Source organism: Lepidochelys kempii, chromosome 1 (assembly GCF_965140285.1).
Source record: "Lepidochelys kempii isolate rLepKem1 chromosome 1, rLepKem1.hap1, whole genome shotgun sequence".
NCBI classification, from domain to species: Eukaryota; Metazoa; Chordata; order Testudines; family Cheloniidae; genus Lepidochelys; species Lepidochelys kempii.
In genome coordinates this window covers 92094730-92109721 of record NC_136380.1, presented here as the reverse complement: position 1 = coordinate 92109721, position 14992 = coordinate 92094730, and positions in this window count along the sequence as shown.

Genomic DNA, 14992 nt, shown 5'->3' with positions numbered 1-14992 from the left:
CACTGAACTGACCCACATCAAATAACTGGGCTAAGAATAAAAAATGCCTTGTGAAACAACATTTTAAAAAGTTTTATTATTTCCTGGCTCTTCTAGTTCATGTAACTTGTCGCAAGCTATAAAGAGGAAAGATAGTTATTATTTTATTTTATTTTATTTTATTTTGTAAGTAAGAGATGAAGTAACCACCGGGAGTGGAGCAGTTAGAAGGTAGAAGGGCATGATCTGGCCTTCCAGGAAGAGAGCCCTGGGAGGTGTTCAGTGGAGGAACAGACAGGGAAACATATGAGGTATGAAAGACTAAGTGTGAGGAGGGTGGAAGTGGGTTTATGTTTATATTTTATGGTCTGGGAATTTATCTTTGTCAGACTAAGACCTGGGTTCACAACACAGAGTGACTTTTCTGCAAATGGAAAGAAATTTGACACATGTAAACTGTCAAACAACATGAGCTGTCATTAAAAGTGTGTAATTTTCCAGGAGCAAAATAACCAGTGATCTACAGAAAGGCAGCAAATAAACTAACTAGCAAAGTACCAACAGGCAAACAAGACCAACTTACATTTCACTGGGAACTAGACACCGCAGGGTGAAGACAAACTTTTATGAGGGTAACAAGCATAGTTGTTTTCACTCTAATTTGTCTGCCTTCTGAACAGGATTCTTGCCTCTCAGCCATAGCTGATGGTTCCAATATCTTTCCCTGGCTCTCAGTCCCCCACCCTGTTCCTCTTCAGTAAGTGGAAGTGGTCCTGGTGAGGACACGCACCTCGAACAGAAGGAGGGTAGTGTGGATATCAGGCACTGCATAGCCGAAGGGTGAAGAGATCATTAGGGAAGGTTGCCCTAAACAACTAAAGGAGAGGACTGATACATATAACAGCCTTCAAGTATTGCAAGGATGTAAACAGTAAAAAGAAATAAAATGAGGTATACATAGCAGCAGTAGACAAATTTAAGAAAATAAATTAAGCTGAATATCTGAGTGAGAGTTATCAGGGTGTGGAATAGTCTCCCAAAAGAAGTAATAGAAACCCCATTGTTTAAAAGGCTTATATACGATGCAAATATATCTTGTATGGATCTCTTTCACAGACAGCAGTTGGACAGAAAGATCTAATGTGATTTATCCATCTTTAATATTTATAATTTTATCCAAATTGAACCAGGTAGATGGTTAAGATCATTTTAAGTCTGTTTTGCATCAACAGCACATTTTACATAGCTGACTTAACAGGTTAGTGTATCTGACTATATATATATATATATATATATATATATAATTACAAAAAATAAGCGATGCTAAAAGAACATTAAGGTTGAACATTCAAGCACTCATAATTTAAGAAATGGCAGGATCAAGGTTGATTTTGCAACCTTAATTTGCCCCCCTTGTGTGCATCCACTATGATACAGTCTGAAATGACATGATCACATGATATTTTTTCTAAAGGACCCCTGCCTCATTTAGTAAGTAGAATGGAGCTCTTTCCTGGGATGAATCAGGCTTACATAGTGAAGGAGCTGTTGTCTGTAGGACCTCTGCTTCAGTTGTTGCAGCATTTGGAAGGTATGGACCTATATCAGGTACAGTGATATAGCCTAGGCCAACAAATATCTAATGTTCCACCTCCTGAACTCAGGTGGAGGAACCTCAACTGAGGTGGTGTAGGAATTTCAACAGAGATCTTATCAGGAAAGACAAAGAGTCAGCCTCCCCGCACCACCCGCCTTTGATCCCTCCCCTCCTGGCTTCTGTCTTAGATATGCTAAAGCTGTTGCAGAGGCCTGCTAAGACCTAATGATTTAGCTGCTTTTGACGAGAAGCATGATAATCAATATTCCAGTTATTGGTAGTGGTGCAGGTTTTTGTAATCCACCAAGATCTTCCCATACAGCGTGGTGAGCATCCTCCTGCAGGTCCCACTTGAGATAAGTGAGAAAAGTGGGGGACAATACTACCCTTACCTCCTGGTCCCACCACAGGCAACACGCAGGATTTCATGGCAGACTATGAGCACCAGACAGGAGCCTCTGCAGGGCCTAAAGGTAGAGTATGTGGACCTGGCTCCACATACGGACCAGGACCTCTCCACCCTCTCCTGGAGGAGGTTCAGGGTACCCATAGACACTTAGTACACCTCCAGCCAGAAAACATAAGAATAAGAATGTAAAATGGACATATTGGTTCAGAATGTCTAACTCCAGGCACCAAGTTCCTGTTCATGGATTACTGGCAGAGATAGACACCTATCTCCAGGCTGCAGGGAGGTGCCTGTTTCCGAGAGAGGGGTTGGGCTTAGCACACTTCTCTTTCCTTAGCATCTTCCATTGGCTGGTTTACACAGCTCCCTGCCTAGTGTGCTGGCTTTTGTGATGCACATTCCAAGGTGCCTCTTTCTCCCTGTACAGCCTAGGCAGCTAACTGTCTTGTGTATCACAGTGTTGTCCCTGTGTCTTTCTAGGTGCCTTAAATATTGGTGTTGCAGCACTGTGTCACAGTGCCTAAATCCTTCTATGGATCTGAGCCATAGTGCTGACAATCAAGCCCTTGGAAACAATAATGCCTTTGAGATACTGCAGATCTTCTTCTATCTCTTTATTAATAGTAGAATTAACTAAAATAAAGTATTTGCTTTATTTTTAGTTGACTATGATCTCTGATGAGAATACACCTCTGTAATGTAGTCATTTCAACAGCAACAAGTTAAGACTGTTATGATTGCAGGAAAAAAATACAGAAAGACTCTTCTGATTGTCCTAGTGGAGGTAAAGGGTATGCTAAGAATGCCCATATTTTTGTGACCTCAAGTTTGCTGGGTAGATTTAAATCTTTTAAAAAAAAATAGTATGGAAAACTATATTTTAAACATTATTTCTAACCCTTCAGTCTGATTCTCATTTACACTAAGGGCCTTTTGGTTTTGCTGCCTTTGTGTAAATCAAGCCCAAGCATTTTAACTAGGAAAGCAGAATCTTGTGATTGACAGGGCTCCTGTTAAAGTGAAATGTGAAATCCATGCGTGTTTTTATTTTCCTGTTTATGGCCATGAACAGTTCACCCACCACCATCACATGACCCTCTGTGCCATATCCCATCTTGAACCCTACTTGTAAGGGGACCAGGATAGCCACTCAGATGATTCAGGGCTGGGCCTTGTGTAAAGGCACCTATATAGATAGGTGCTTTCATAGCTTGGCCACTACTTCATTCTCACTGCCTTTATGTAGATCTCCCTCATTGCTCCATGACCATGAATCACAGATCAGATTATTTCTCCATTATTAAAGCAAAATATTGCTATATATATATTCATGTTATCAAGAACATGTTAATAGACTGTCAACCCTAGTTGAGGCAAATGGGGTCACTCTTGAATAGTTCTGCTCTCCTCCTAGGGAAACCCCAGAGGGAGATATCTAACAATTGTTCATCAGTCCAGAGGGTTCTCTTGTCCAGAATTCTGCAGAGATCTGTTCTGTCACTCTTCCTGCTCAACATTTATGTCAGGCCTTTGGGTAAGAGTGAGATGATTTGGGTTGAAATACTATCAGTTTGTGCATGTCACACTAATCACATTTTTAAAAATGTAATAATAACAACCCCTCCCCAAATAGAATACAACAGAAGCCTAAACAAGGATCTCCTCTTAATCATAAACTAGTACATTTTAAAAATGCAGCTATTTACCTCTTCTTCTACAGTCTGTTTAAAATGTAAATAAAACACTGACGATCACAAATTACAAAACCCTTTATAAAATTCAGTGCTTTGCAGGAAGATAGTTACTGAAATCCACTCTACATAGTGTCTAGCTTTGAATACCATTCTGAGGCTACAGCAGGCACAGGATGCAGGGGCCAGTGGCCATTGTGGTGTACACCATAAAGTGGTATGTATTGCACTAATTTACCAAAGGTCAGCACTCACTCCTCATTTTCTTTCAAATGCAATTCAAGGTGTTCACTTTAATCTTTAAAACTCCGGGTTGTTTGGATTCTGGCTACCTGAGACCACTTCTCTCTCCCAGTTGTCCCTATGACAGCCGAGGCATTTGAGCTAACACTTCCTCTGAATTTTAAATATATATGGTCTAGTGGCAGGGAGTTTAGAGTTGAGGACCCTCAGATTGCTAATTTTCACCCTCACTAGTCTGCTACAGCCCCGTGTTTATTGGTCTTTAAAGGATGCTGTAAGATATCTCTTTCTTCAGGCTTTGGCTGTAGGGGCTGATTTTGGATGTGATATATAACTTAATGGTGTTTGAAAATATTTGGAATGAATATTAATCCATAAGTTCTCCGTTTGTTGGTTTAAATACATTTCATAGTCCAAAGATTATGTGATGGATGTTAACACACACACACATGCACATGCACACACAGCCTCCCTCCCACACACAAAGTATCAAATATAGTTTATAGCATAGATTGTTAGCATATTATTGATTAAAAAGTTACTCTGATACGTCGATTTTCTTGTTTAGTGGAAACGGTTATAGGAAATTGAAGATCAGTCAGGGTGTAAAGTTCGGATCTGGATATAAATTTCTACACAGTTTGCAGGTATCTGGGTTTGATTCAGGAACTCCTTTAGAAATTATTGGCCAGATTCATCAGTTTGCTCTTCCTGCTGTTTTGTGCTACTCTGGCAATGCAAAGCATCTGTTGTATTGACAAGGAGGGCTGGGGCAGTATCTTGGTCCCAATAGCATTGAAGTGTTTTAAAACTCCTATTTAAACTGTTTAATTTTGTAATAATCGTTCTATCCAGTTAATATAATAGAGATATAAATTTGTTTTAACTGTCTGCTAAAGTGTGTTTACATCTGCTTTGAAGCACCAGATTGGTGCAAAGCAGCTGAAGCATACTGATGTAATTGCTCTTCTTAGGTGTGTTGTATGAAGTGGCACAAGGAGCTGACTTTAGGGAGACATGCCATCCTTACTGTTAAGTTTTAGATTCACTTAGTTTAGGTCAGACCATTGACTTCCCTTTAACTTTTTAATTTTGGATGGAATTTTTTTAAAAGCTAGCTCCTTGGACTGAAGATTTAAAAACATCTAGAATTCCAAATCTGCAATTTGTTGCTATTTATCAATAAATTACTACTGATGTTTAGGAATGTTTCTGAATGGTTTTCAAATTCTGTATCAAAGAAACAATGCGGGAGGTGCATTTGAATAGATAAATGTATTTGTATGTTGCCATGTTGATTGATTGAACGGTCATTCTCCAGAAATAATTTCATATGGTTTAGATGAAACTTTGTAGCAGTAACAGACTGTACTAGCCCTTTAGGCAATTTAAAAACATAATGTTATTTTGGATCAGAAATTCAGCTGCAATTTATTTGCTATTTATTCAAGAGTCAAGGAAGGTGTGTGAGTGGGGAATGGGGGAATTGTGTGGTTATATATATATGAATAAAATAATTAATAATTTATGCCAGAAGCAATGCTGTAAACTTAACAAGCATAAATCAAGTATTAATCACTTTTACAGCATTGGGGTCAACTATATAATCAAATACATGTAAAGGTACTTGAACATAAAAGTTGGCATTTGAAACATGAATGTTCCAAGCAATCAGAGGGGTAGCCATGTTAGTATGGATCTGTAAAAGTGGCAAAGAGTCCTGTGGCACCTTATAGACTAACAGACGTATTGGAGCATAAACTTTCATGGGTGAATACCCACTTTGTCGGATGAACGTGGGTATTCACCCACGAAAACTTATGCTCCAATACGTCTGTTAGTCTATAAGGTGCCACAGGACTCTTTGCTGCTGTTCCAAACAATGGAATCAACTATTTATAACCCTGGCCTCTCTATCTCCTGCTGCACTAATAGAGAGTAAAAAGAAAAGATGACTGCCTGTATGGTGGGGGGATGGACCAACCCACCAGCTGAAAGAAGAAAATAATCTCTCTAAAAATGACTGTCAAGTCAGAACCATTCTGAGCACCACAATGCTAAAGTGTGATGATATATGATAAGGCAAAAGTGGTGTTTGAAAATCTGTGTTTATGGGTAAGAAGTACAAAGTTCTAAACATGGACCGTGTTAATGGAAATCTGTGGTAAACTAGAAATCTCTACCTTAAACTCTTCAAGTCTGTAGAAGATAAAACTAACAGCCATGCTTTCAAAAGGACTAATTTTGTAATTGATTATACACCATTATGCTTGTGTAGGATTACACATGAGATGCTTCTGAAACTGGTGTACCAACTGAAGCCATGGTGCTTTGAACCCGAATACATATATAAGTTTAAGAATGCGAGTGTTTGCAAGATTGAGGCAGAAGGCTCAGAAGTAGTGTTCTCCTTTCTCTTGTTAACATAATGGTGTCTCAGGCATTTATATCTCTTCTACCACTTGTTGTACTTTCTTTTGGGACAAATAGTGTATCTCATCTTTGTGCTGAGTTTGTGCTGAGCCATTTCCTGCCATCCTTCCATTGACTCATTACTAGATCAGGCAGGAGAACTGTGACTACGGTATATTTAGCTGTGATAAAGTTTAACAGAAGTCTGTAGAAGTGAGAAGTGTCAGCATGTGGTTGAACAGTCTGCCAGAATGTAGTTGGAACGTGGGATCACACGTTTTTGCCGCTTCTTCTCTAAAATCTGTTATGTTCAAAGCATACAAACAACACAACTAGAGGGTTTTTTTGGGTGTTTTTTTTTTAAGATTGCAAAGTAACATTACTTTGTTTCTTAGAATCCAGAACCATAACACATAAGAACAAAAGTAGAGAGAGAAAGCAGGCTGTTCCCTTAAGGAACAGAAGGACACCTCAACCTACCTTGCTGTAGGTTAGCTGCTAGTAGATCAACTGTTGAAAGTCCCAGATTGCCCGTTTTCCTGCAGAGCCCCAAGCCTGCAAGTAGAATCAGGAAAACCCTTAGGATTTCAAGTAACAGCTTGAAATTTTTAGAGTTTCAATACACCACAAATCATATTTTAATTTTACTGGAGGCTGTCATATCTTCTTCTTGATGACCACTTTAGTTATAATAGCCTTAACTCTTCGGTAGGTCATGCATAGCTGATCTACATTTTGATGAGCAAACAATTGCTAGGAAGCCTGTCAGAACCTATTGCTAGTTGGAATTATATAATGTCTGGTATTATGCTTGCATTTTGCCATATCTCTGAATTAGGTAATTAGGCTTCAGATAAATTCCAAAGGACTAAAATGGTTTTAGTGTGTTTGCTCAGTTTAAGAAAAAGTAAACTATTTTCAGTTTCAACACTACATTTCGGTTTCCCATATGTACCAGCAACTGCTATTAATTCATGCTTGGCAAACCTAGAAATGTTCTGCTCTAATGTAAGATTTCTGCATCTCTGTCATTGAAATTAAAAGTACACACCAAAAGTGCTAATAAGAGAAATATTTCAAAAATATATGCAAATTTTAAATTATATGTATATTACTCAGCAGACATGAACTTATTTTAATATATATTGCATTTACTATTGTTTTAGTTTTTTCTAGTGCTTTTTCACTTTTGATGGCTTCGATTTTAAAATAACTCATTGCCTTTCACAGCAGTTTTGTGCACTAACTTTTGAAACATAATTTTTTTCGCAATATCCTTGAAACTTAAAATTGTATTTGTGATGGGTTGGATCACAGAAAACCCCTTGGGAACTGCCAACTGATGTGTTGAGACTACTTCCAACCCGTTTTGCCTGCCAGCTTGGGACTCCAGAGCCTTGCCAGTTTGAGCCAGACATGCTAGCCTGTTACAAACGCAGACCTAGGTCTGAACCACGCCCTACAACAGCTGCAGGCTGAACTGAAAACAGCTTAAGAAGTGTCTGTAATACTCAGATGCCCAGCTCCCAGTGGGGTCCAAACCCCAAATAAATCCATTTTACCCTGCATAAAGTTTATAGAGGGTAAACTCATAAATTGTTCACCCTCTATAACACTGATAGAGAGATATGCACAGCTGTTTGCCCCCCACCCCCAGGTATTAATACATACTCTGGGTTAATTAATTAGCAAAAAATGATTTTATTAACTAAAAAGTAGGATTTAAGTGGTTCCAAGTAATAACAGACAGAAAAAAGTAAATTACCAAAACAAATAAAATAAAACAAGTAAGTTTGAACCTAATACAGTAAGAAAGTGATTACAAATGAAATCTCACCCTCAGAGATGTTCCAGTAAGCTTCTTTTACAGACTAGGCTCCTTCTAGTCTAAGTCCAGAAATCACTCAGCCCCCCGTGGTTACTGTCCTTTGTTCCAGTTTCTTTCAGGTATTCTTTGAGGGTGAAGAGGCTATCTCTTGAGCCAGCTGAAGACAAAATAGAGAGGTCTCCCAGGGACTTAAATAGACTTTCTCTTGTGGGTGGAAACCGCCCCCCCCCATGCAAAACCCAGCTCCAAGATGGAGTTTTGGAGTTACATGGGCAAGTCACATGTCCATGCATAACTCAGTTTTTACAGGCAGCAGCCATTGCCCACACGCTATCTTGAATGTCTCTAGGAAGACTTCTAATGTGGGTTGGAGTCTTCCAAGAGCCATTGTCCGTTCAGTGTTTCTTGATTGGGCACTTAATTTGCATATTCCTTTCTCAAGAAGCTGACCAAATGGTTTACTAAGGCTACTTAAACGCAAACAAGTACATAACCAATGTTTTTGGAGATTACAAAGTTACATTATAAATAATGGCAGATGCAAAATGGGAGGCCAGCTCTTGAAAATGTCCCATGATCTCAAAAGTCCACTGTGTGAAGTGAAGACCTCCCCATGTGATGTTACCCAGAAGACTTGCAGTAACAGAGGGGAAAGTAGGGCCTTTTATCTGTTACCCACACTCAACCAACTTTCAGCTTCCTGGAGAAGCTAGATCCCAGCAGCTTTTCCCACTTCCCTACCATATGAATAGGCCAAAAGATCAATAAGGCTACTTGTGGAGTAGGATATTTAGTTTGAGTAAATGTATCACAATCTAGCCCTTAGTCAATAAATACAAACATTATACTAAAACCAGAAACTAGATCCCTCAAATATGCACATGGAGCAAATCCAACCAATTACGTAGTTTTCTTTGGTATTCTTTAGTTCTTTCTCCCCAACATCATCTCCTTTTTGTCTGTTATCACTTTGGCTGAACTCATATTTTAAAGTCTGCAGGACAGAGTCCATCTATTATATTTGTAAAGTGCTTTCTGACACATTATAAATAATGTACCTAAAATGTATGAGCATTAGCTGCTAAATATTCACATTTGATTAGAGTGTGAAGCATCACAGAGCATCACTGCTGAAAAGTTTACTAAGGGATTATCTATATTGGTGTCTGAGCAGTAAGCACATATTCTTAGTGAACAGACAGCATTTACACCATACAAGTCACTGCCCAGAGGAAATTCCTCAATAGTCAACACTGTCTTTGGCCATTAAGTTCTTGTGGATGCTCAATTAAAGTGAAAAGATAAACAGAAAAGTCTCCTACACATCCTGCATTTGCAGCTGAACAAGGAATGCGTGTGTAATACTGTCTTTTGATGCAATGATCTTGTGAAAAGAGATGACTGGTATTGTCCTCATTAACAAGTCTTGTGTTCAGGGCCTGCTATTTTGGGGTCTGCATAAGTAAATTTACAGGGTTAAAATTGCAAAATTGATAAAATGATGTAGGGGGTCTAAATCTCATTGTCTTTCTATGGAGATTAGGCCTTTACATCACTTTGGCATTTGTCATCTAACGGTCAACAGTATGGTCTCAAATGCCTATAATGTGTGCTAAAAAATTACCCATTTACTCAGGCCCAACAGCAATCATTTACTGAAACACAAAAAAGCTGTGCACATCATGGCTATGTTTTGTTTTTTTTTCAATATAATGTTGTTAGAGAGACAAGGTAGATGAGGTAATACCTTTTATTAGACCATTTTCTGTTGGTGACACAGACAAGCTTTCGAGGTACACAGAGACCTGAATAATCTGTGTGGCTGAAAAGCTTGTCTCTCTCACCAACAGATATCCAATAAAAGATATATCTTTACCCACCTTGTATCTTTAGCATCTTGGGACCGACACAGCTACACTACACTGCATACTATAATGTTTTGGGTTTTTAAGCACTCCACAAAACTCCATGATGAGGATTAGAGGTTGTTTTGAAAATTTGCCCTCAAACTGTGTAAATGACTTAACAACTTTGTTATTCCAATACTTATTTTCAAATTTTATACATCCTATAGATTTAGAAACCCACTGCAAAAGACTTACCAGCTCCCACCAACTCCTCTCCTTCACAACTCTGCTGATTCCTCCCTTGCCTCATCAATTCAATCCTTTCACACTTGGTCTGTTGCAATAAATGACATCCCTCTTTAATGACTGAATGCCAATATTTTCCTTTATTCCCTGGCTCACTGATTATATCAGTTCAAACAGGGCAAGCTCCAACCTACTCTGACTTATTCAGTTAAGTGAACATTATTATTAATTGGTCTCTCTCTGCTTGTTTAGGACCAATTGTGCAACCCTTACAGTGAGCACTTGTTTATGCAAATAGTCAAACTGACTTATATGGGTTTATTCATATGAGTAAATGTTCACCAAAGTGATTCTTTGTACAAAGCTATCCTTCAATAATGCCCTGATCCTGTACTATTAAAGGCAGTCTTGCCATTGAGTTAAATGAGTGCAGGATCAAGCATATAGAAGGTATTTAATGTTCAACATAATTATTTTGGTTGAGAATAGTTTGGATTTACTAGATCTATCAAGCCATCACCACAAAAATTAATCAGCTGTATATCACAGCTTAGAGAGCCTTGAACAAAATATTGTCACACTAAGCAATACAAAGATAACTGTCATGTGGGGAAGAGAAGGAGGAGTATTCTTACTCTTTTGGATGGCTAACCCACCATACAGCAAATCCCTGAGTGAAATATCCCTTCTCATTTCTCTAGCACTTGGTCCTTCTATGAGTCTAATACATTTAGACACTCAGATACTCTGGTGATATGTAAGGATTTTTGGTAGATGGATAGAAACTTGTATCTGTGTCTGTCTGAGTGCATGGCTTGGTTAACATCCAAAGGCAAAGCTGGCAGATTCTGTAGTCCTTATGACACGTTGTGACACAGGGCCAGAGAGGGTTACATAACTAGCAGGTTAATTGACACAGATTCAATAAGAAACATATTAGTAGATAATGTTTGTGTTTGTGTGTGTTTACATATATATTGTTAAATGTTAACAATGTAACCAAACAGTTCCCGTCTATCCTAGTATTCTGTTAATTCAGAGATCAAAGGGAGATATGACCATTTAAATAAACTGTGAATGTAGTGATATCACTGTCTTGATTTCTCTTTGAAGTATATAGAAAATCTCCTGCAAATGGTGGGAGATAGGCAGTTGCCTTATGTTAATCCATGTAGCTAATTACCAGTGATGTTTAGGAAATAGTAAGTTACTTCAAAGTCAATAGTGTTCACCAAAGTCTACATGCTGCCTGGAAAATGTATAAAGGGCTTTTGGGATTTGATCCTTTCATCTCAGATCTTCTTAAGCTTCATCAGGGGGAAGTTTGAGTCACAAGACTGAGGTTTCCATTCTCATCTGGATCTTCCTGGTACTAGACATTGGACTGAACCTATGGACTAATTCTGAAAGAACTCTGTACAACTCTAAATCTCACCATCTCTACTGTGAAACTGACCTAAGAATGTATTCAAGCCTGTATGTATAATGATCTTTTAGCCAAAACTCTCTCTCTCTCTTTCTTCTTTTTTTAATAAATCTTAGTTAATAAGAATTGGCTTTAAGTGTGTATTTGGGTAAGATCTAAAATATTCATTGACCCGGGGAGTAATGTGGGATTGGTAGAACTTTGTGTATGATGAACAAGGTTTCCAATTATCCTCATCATATTTGACTTGGCTGTCTGGGTGGGAGCCAAAAGGTTGGGTTGATTTAAGGGACCTATGTTTTTGGCTTCTGGGTAACCAATAAGTATTATAGAAGCTGTTTTGTTGCTAGTTTGGTGGATCTAAGTACTACAATAACCCCAGTTTGAGGATTGTCTGCACCATTCTTTACAATTTTCCTTAATTGAGTAATCTCAGTGTGCCCCCCCCCTCCCCACAACCCTGGTCACACAAATCATTAAGGAAAGTTGAATCATCTACATTAGGGTTCCTATCCAGTTCCTAGTGAAGTCATCTCATGGGTTTTTTCCACAGCCTCTGTAAACTGGGCTTGGAGGTTTCACACAAGTTCCTGGTGAACCAGGTTTTGCAACATAGCTGACACTAATTGACACTCTGGTTAGAAAAGGAGTACTTGTGGCACCTTAGAGACTAACCAATTTATTTGAGCATAAGCTTTTGTGAGCTACAGCTCACTTCATCGGATGCATAAAGTGGAAAGTACCGTGAGGAGATTTTATACATACACACAGACCATGAAAAAATATACATCATAAGGAGAGTGATCACTTAAGATGAGCTATTACCAGCAGGAGAGTGGGGTGGGGGGAGAGAAATCCTTTTGAAGTGATAATCAAGGTGGGCCATTTCCAGCACATTTCCAGGAGTTAACAAGAATGTCTGAAGAACAGTGGAGGAGGGGGGGAATAAACAAGGGGAAATAGTTTCACTTAGTATAATGACTCAACCACTCCCAGTCACTATTCAAGCCTAAGTTAATTGTATCTAATTTGCAAATAAATTCCAAATTGTTGAAATCGTGGTGGAATTCCTCAAGGGCCTAATCACATCAGCCACACTATCAGAGGCTCGTTCACCTGCACATCTACCAATGTGATATATGCCATCATGTGCCAGCAATGCCCCTCTGCCATGTACATTGGTCAAACTGGACAGTCTCTGCATAAAAGAATAAATGGACATAAATCAGATGTCAAGAATTATAACATTCATAAACCAGTCAGAGAACACTTCAATCTCTCTGGACACTCGATTTCTGATCTCAAAGTTACTATCCTTCAACAATAAAATCTCCTCACGGTACTTTCCACTTTATGCATCCGATGAAGTGAGCTGTAGCTCACGAAAGCTTATGCTCAGATAAATTGGTTAGTCTCTAAGGTGCCACAAGTACTTCTTTTATTTTTGCAAATACAGACTAACACGGCTGCTACTCTGAACTCTGGTTAGAAGCTCTCAGAAAAGAGAGACCAAAGAATAAATAGGCATGGGAAAATTAGATGATTTCTTATTTATGCTCCAATTCAATGTTGAGACACTTTTATATACCACTGTAGGGACTTCACACCAGTCTCCAAGCTTCTCAATCCTCTCACAGTGTAAGGCGGCTTTGACTTCAGTATCCACAGCTGTCAGTTCAGTCCTTTCACAAGTTCTTAATTTCATTGTTTTAGACACTAGCAGAACTTTTTTTTTCTGAAATATTTATTTATAATTGTATAGTCGTGAAGCCAGAGCTAGAGGAATACTAGCAAAAGGAAGACTTCTTTATTTCTAGAGGAGAAATAGTGCTTGTTAAATATGTAGTAAGTTTCTTGTTAGTTTACTGAAACCATGGTTTAATTTATTTCATTGTTGCTGGATTTTTTGCATTTTTATACACAAATAATTCACTCACTTTGGTGGCTCATCCTTAATTGGCATTATAGAGAATTATGTTTTAAGAAGAGTCTTGAATAAAGACAAATTTGTTGACTAGATTAAGAAAGAGAAGGAACATGTAAGAAATGAAGAAGGCAAAAGAAAAAAGTACGAGAATATGCAGGGAGTGGCTTGGCAGACAGTTTGTGCAAGAAAAGCATGGGGTGCGGGAGAAGATAGAAATAGAATGGCTATGTCTTCTATGACCCTTAAATAAGTTCCTTGTAAAAGAATTGTATCTGTTTTTTTTTTCCTTTTTGTTTTAGGGACAAAAAACTTTTGAGTGTCTTACTACAGTGAAACCATTAAGATTAGGAATACTTTTAAAACAATGCATTGGAATGCCTCATAATGTAGAACTATGCAATTCTTGTGATAACTGGAAAGTACATACAGAGGGAGGTGTTGTGGGGTAGGTACACCCCATCATGGGGTCTGGGTCATGCACAGGGTGAAGAAAAGAAAAAGAGCTGAACAGCAGTTTATCAGGTTTTACATTTCTGACCCTGACAACAAACGTGGTAGTACTAGAATCTGTAAGTGGCCCTTTCCCTCAGGGCCACACAGCCCAAAGGCCAAAGTTAGTAAGTGGCCATTCCCCTCAGGGTAACATGGCCTAATGGCCAGAGTCAACAGGGCAGCCCATGTCTGTGTGATTGTGTGGCCTATTTGCCCATTGGGGAAGTGGGGTGCCACTTAGGGGGGGGTGTCGTGCCCAGGGGGAGGAGGGACTCAGGCCCTTCCTGCTCCTCTGAGTCCCAGCCCAGGGCCCTGGTGGTGATGGGGGTGCTCACCATCAAGTCAGTGGGAATCTTCCCAAAACATGCTGACCGGTTTCCCCTTTCACTCACCAGAGAAGATTCTAAGTCCCCTGGGCTGCTTCCTCGCATTTCTCCCTAGGTGAAGCTCCACCTTTCACGCAGGTCTCTAGGGTCCTCCAATGGCCTAGCTCCCACCAGCGCAGTCTCTTCCCTGGGCTTGTCAGCCAGTCTGGTACCCATCTGGGCCTCTGCGTGGCTTGCTCCTGGGGTTGCAGCCTACAGCCGCTCCCTGGGGAAAGCCAGCAGTTTGTGCCCTCTCTCCTCATCAGCCTGCCTAGACTGAGCTGGGCTGCTTCCTTTTATATTCGACCTCCAGGCTGAGCATTCCCAGCAGAATCTGAGGGGCAGGGCTTCCTCAGCCTACAAAGCACAATTAACACTTTCAGGGCTGGTGCAGGGTAGGTACACCCCGTCACACACGCTACCCCTCAAGACAGGACCCAGCAGTTGTCCATCCCCCTTGTCCTCCCCACCCACTCGGGAGAAAAATGTTGTATTAGCATGATCTCTACCTGGACGATGTGGCACGCTGA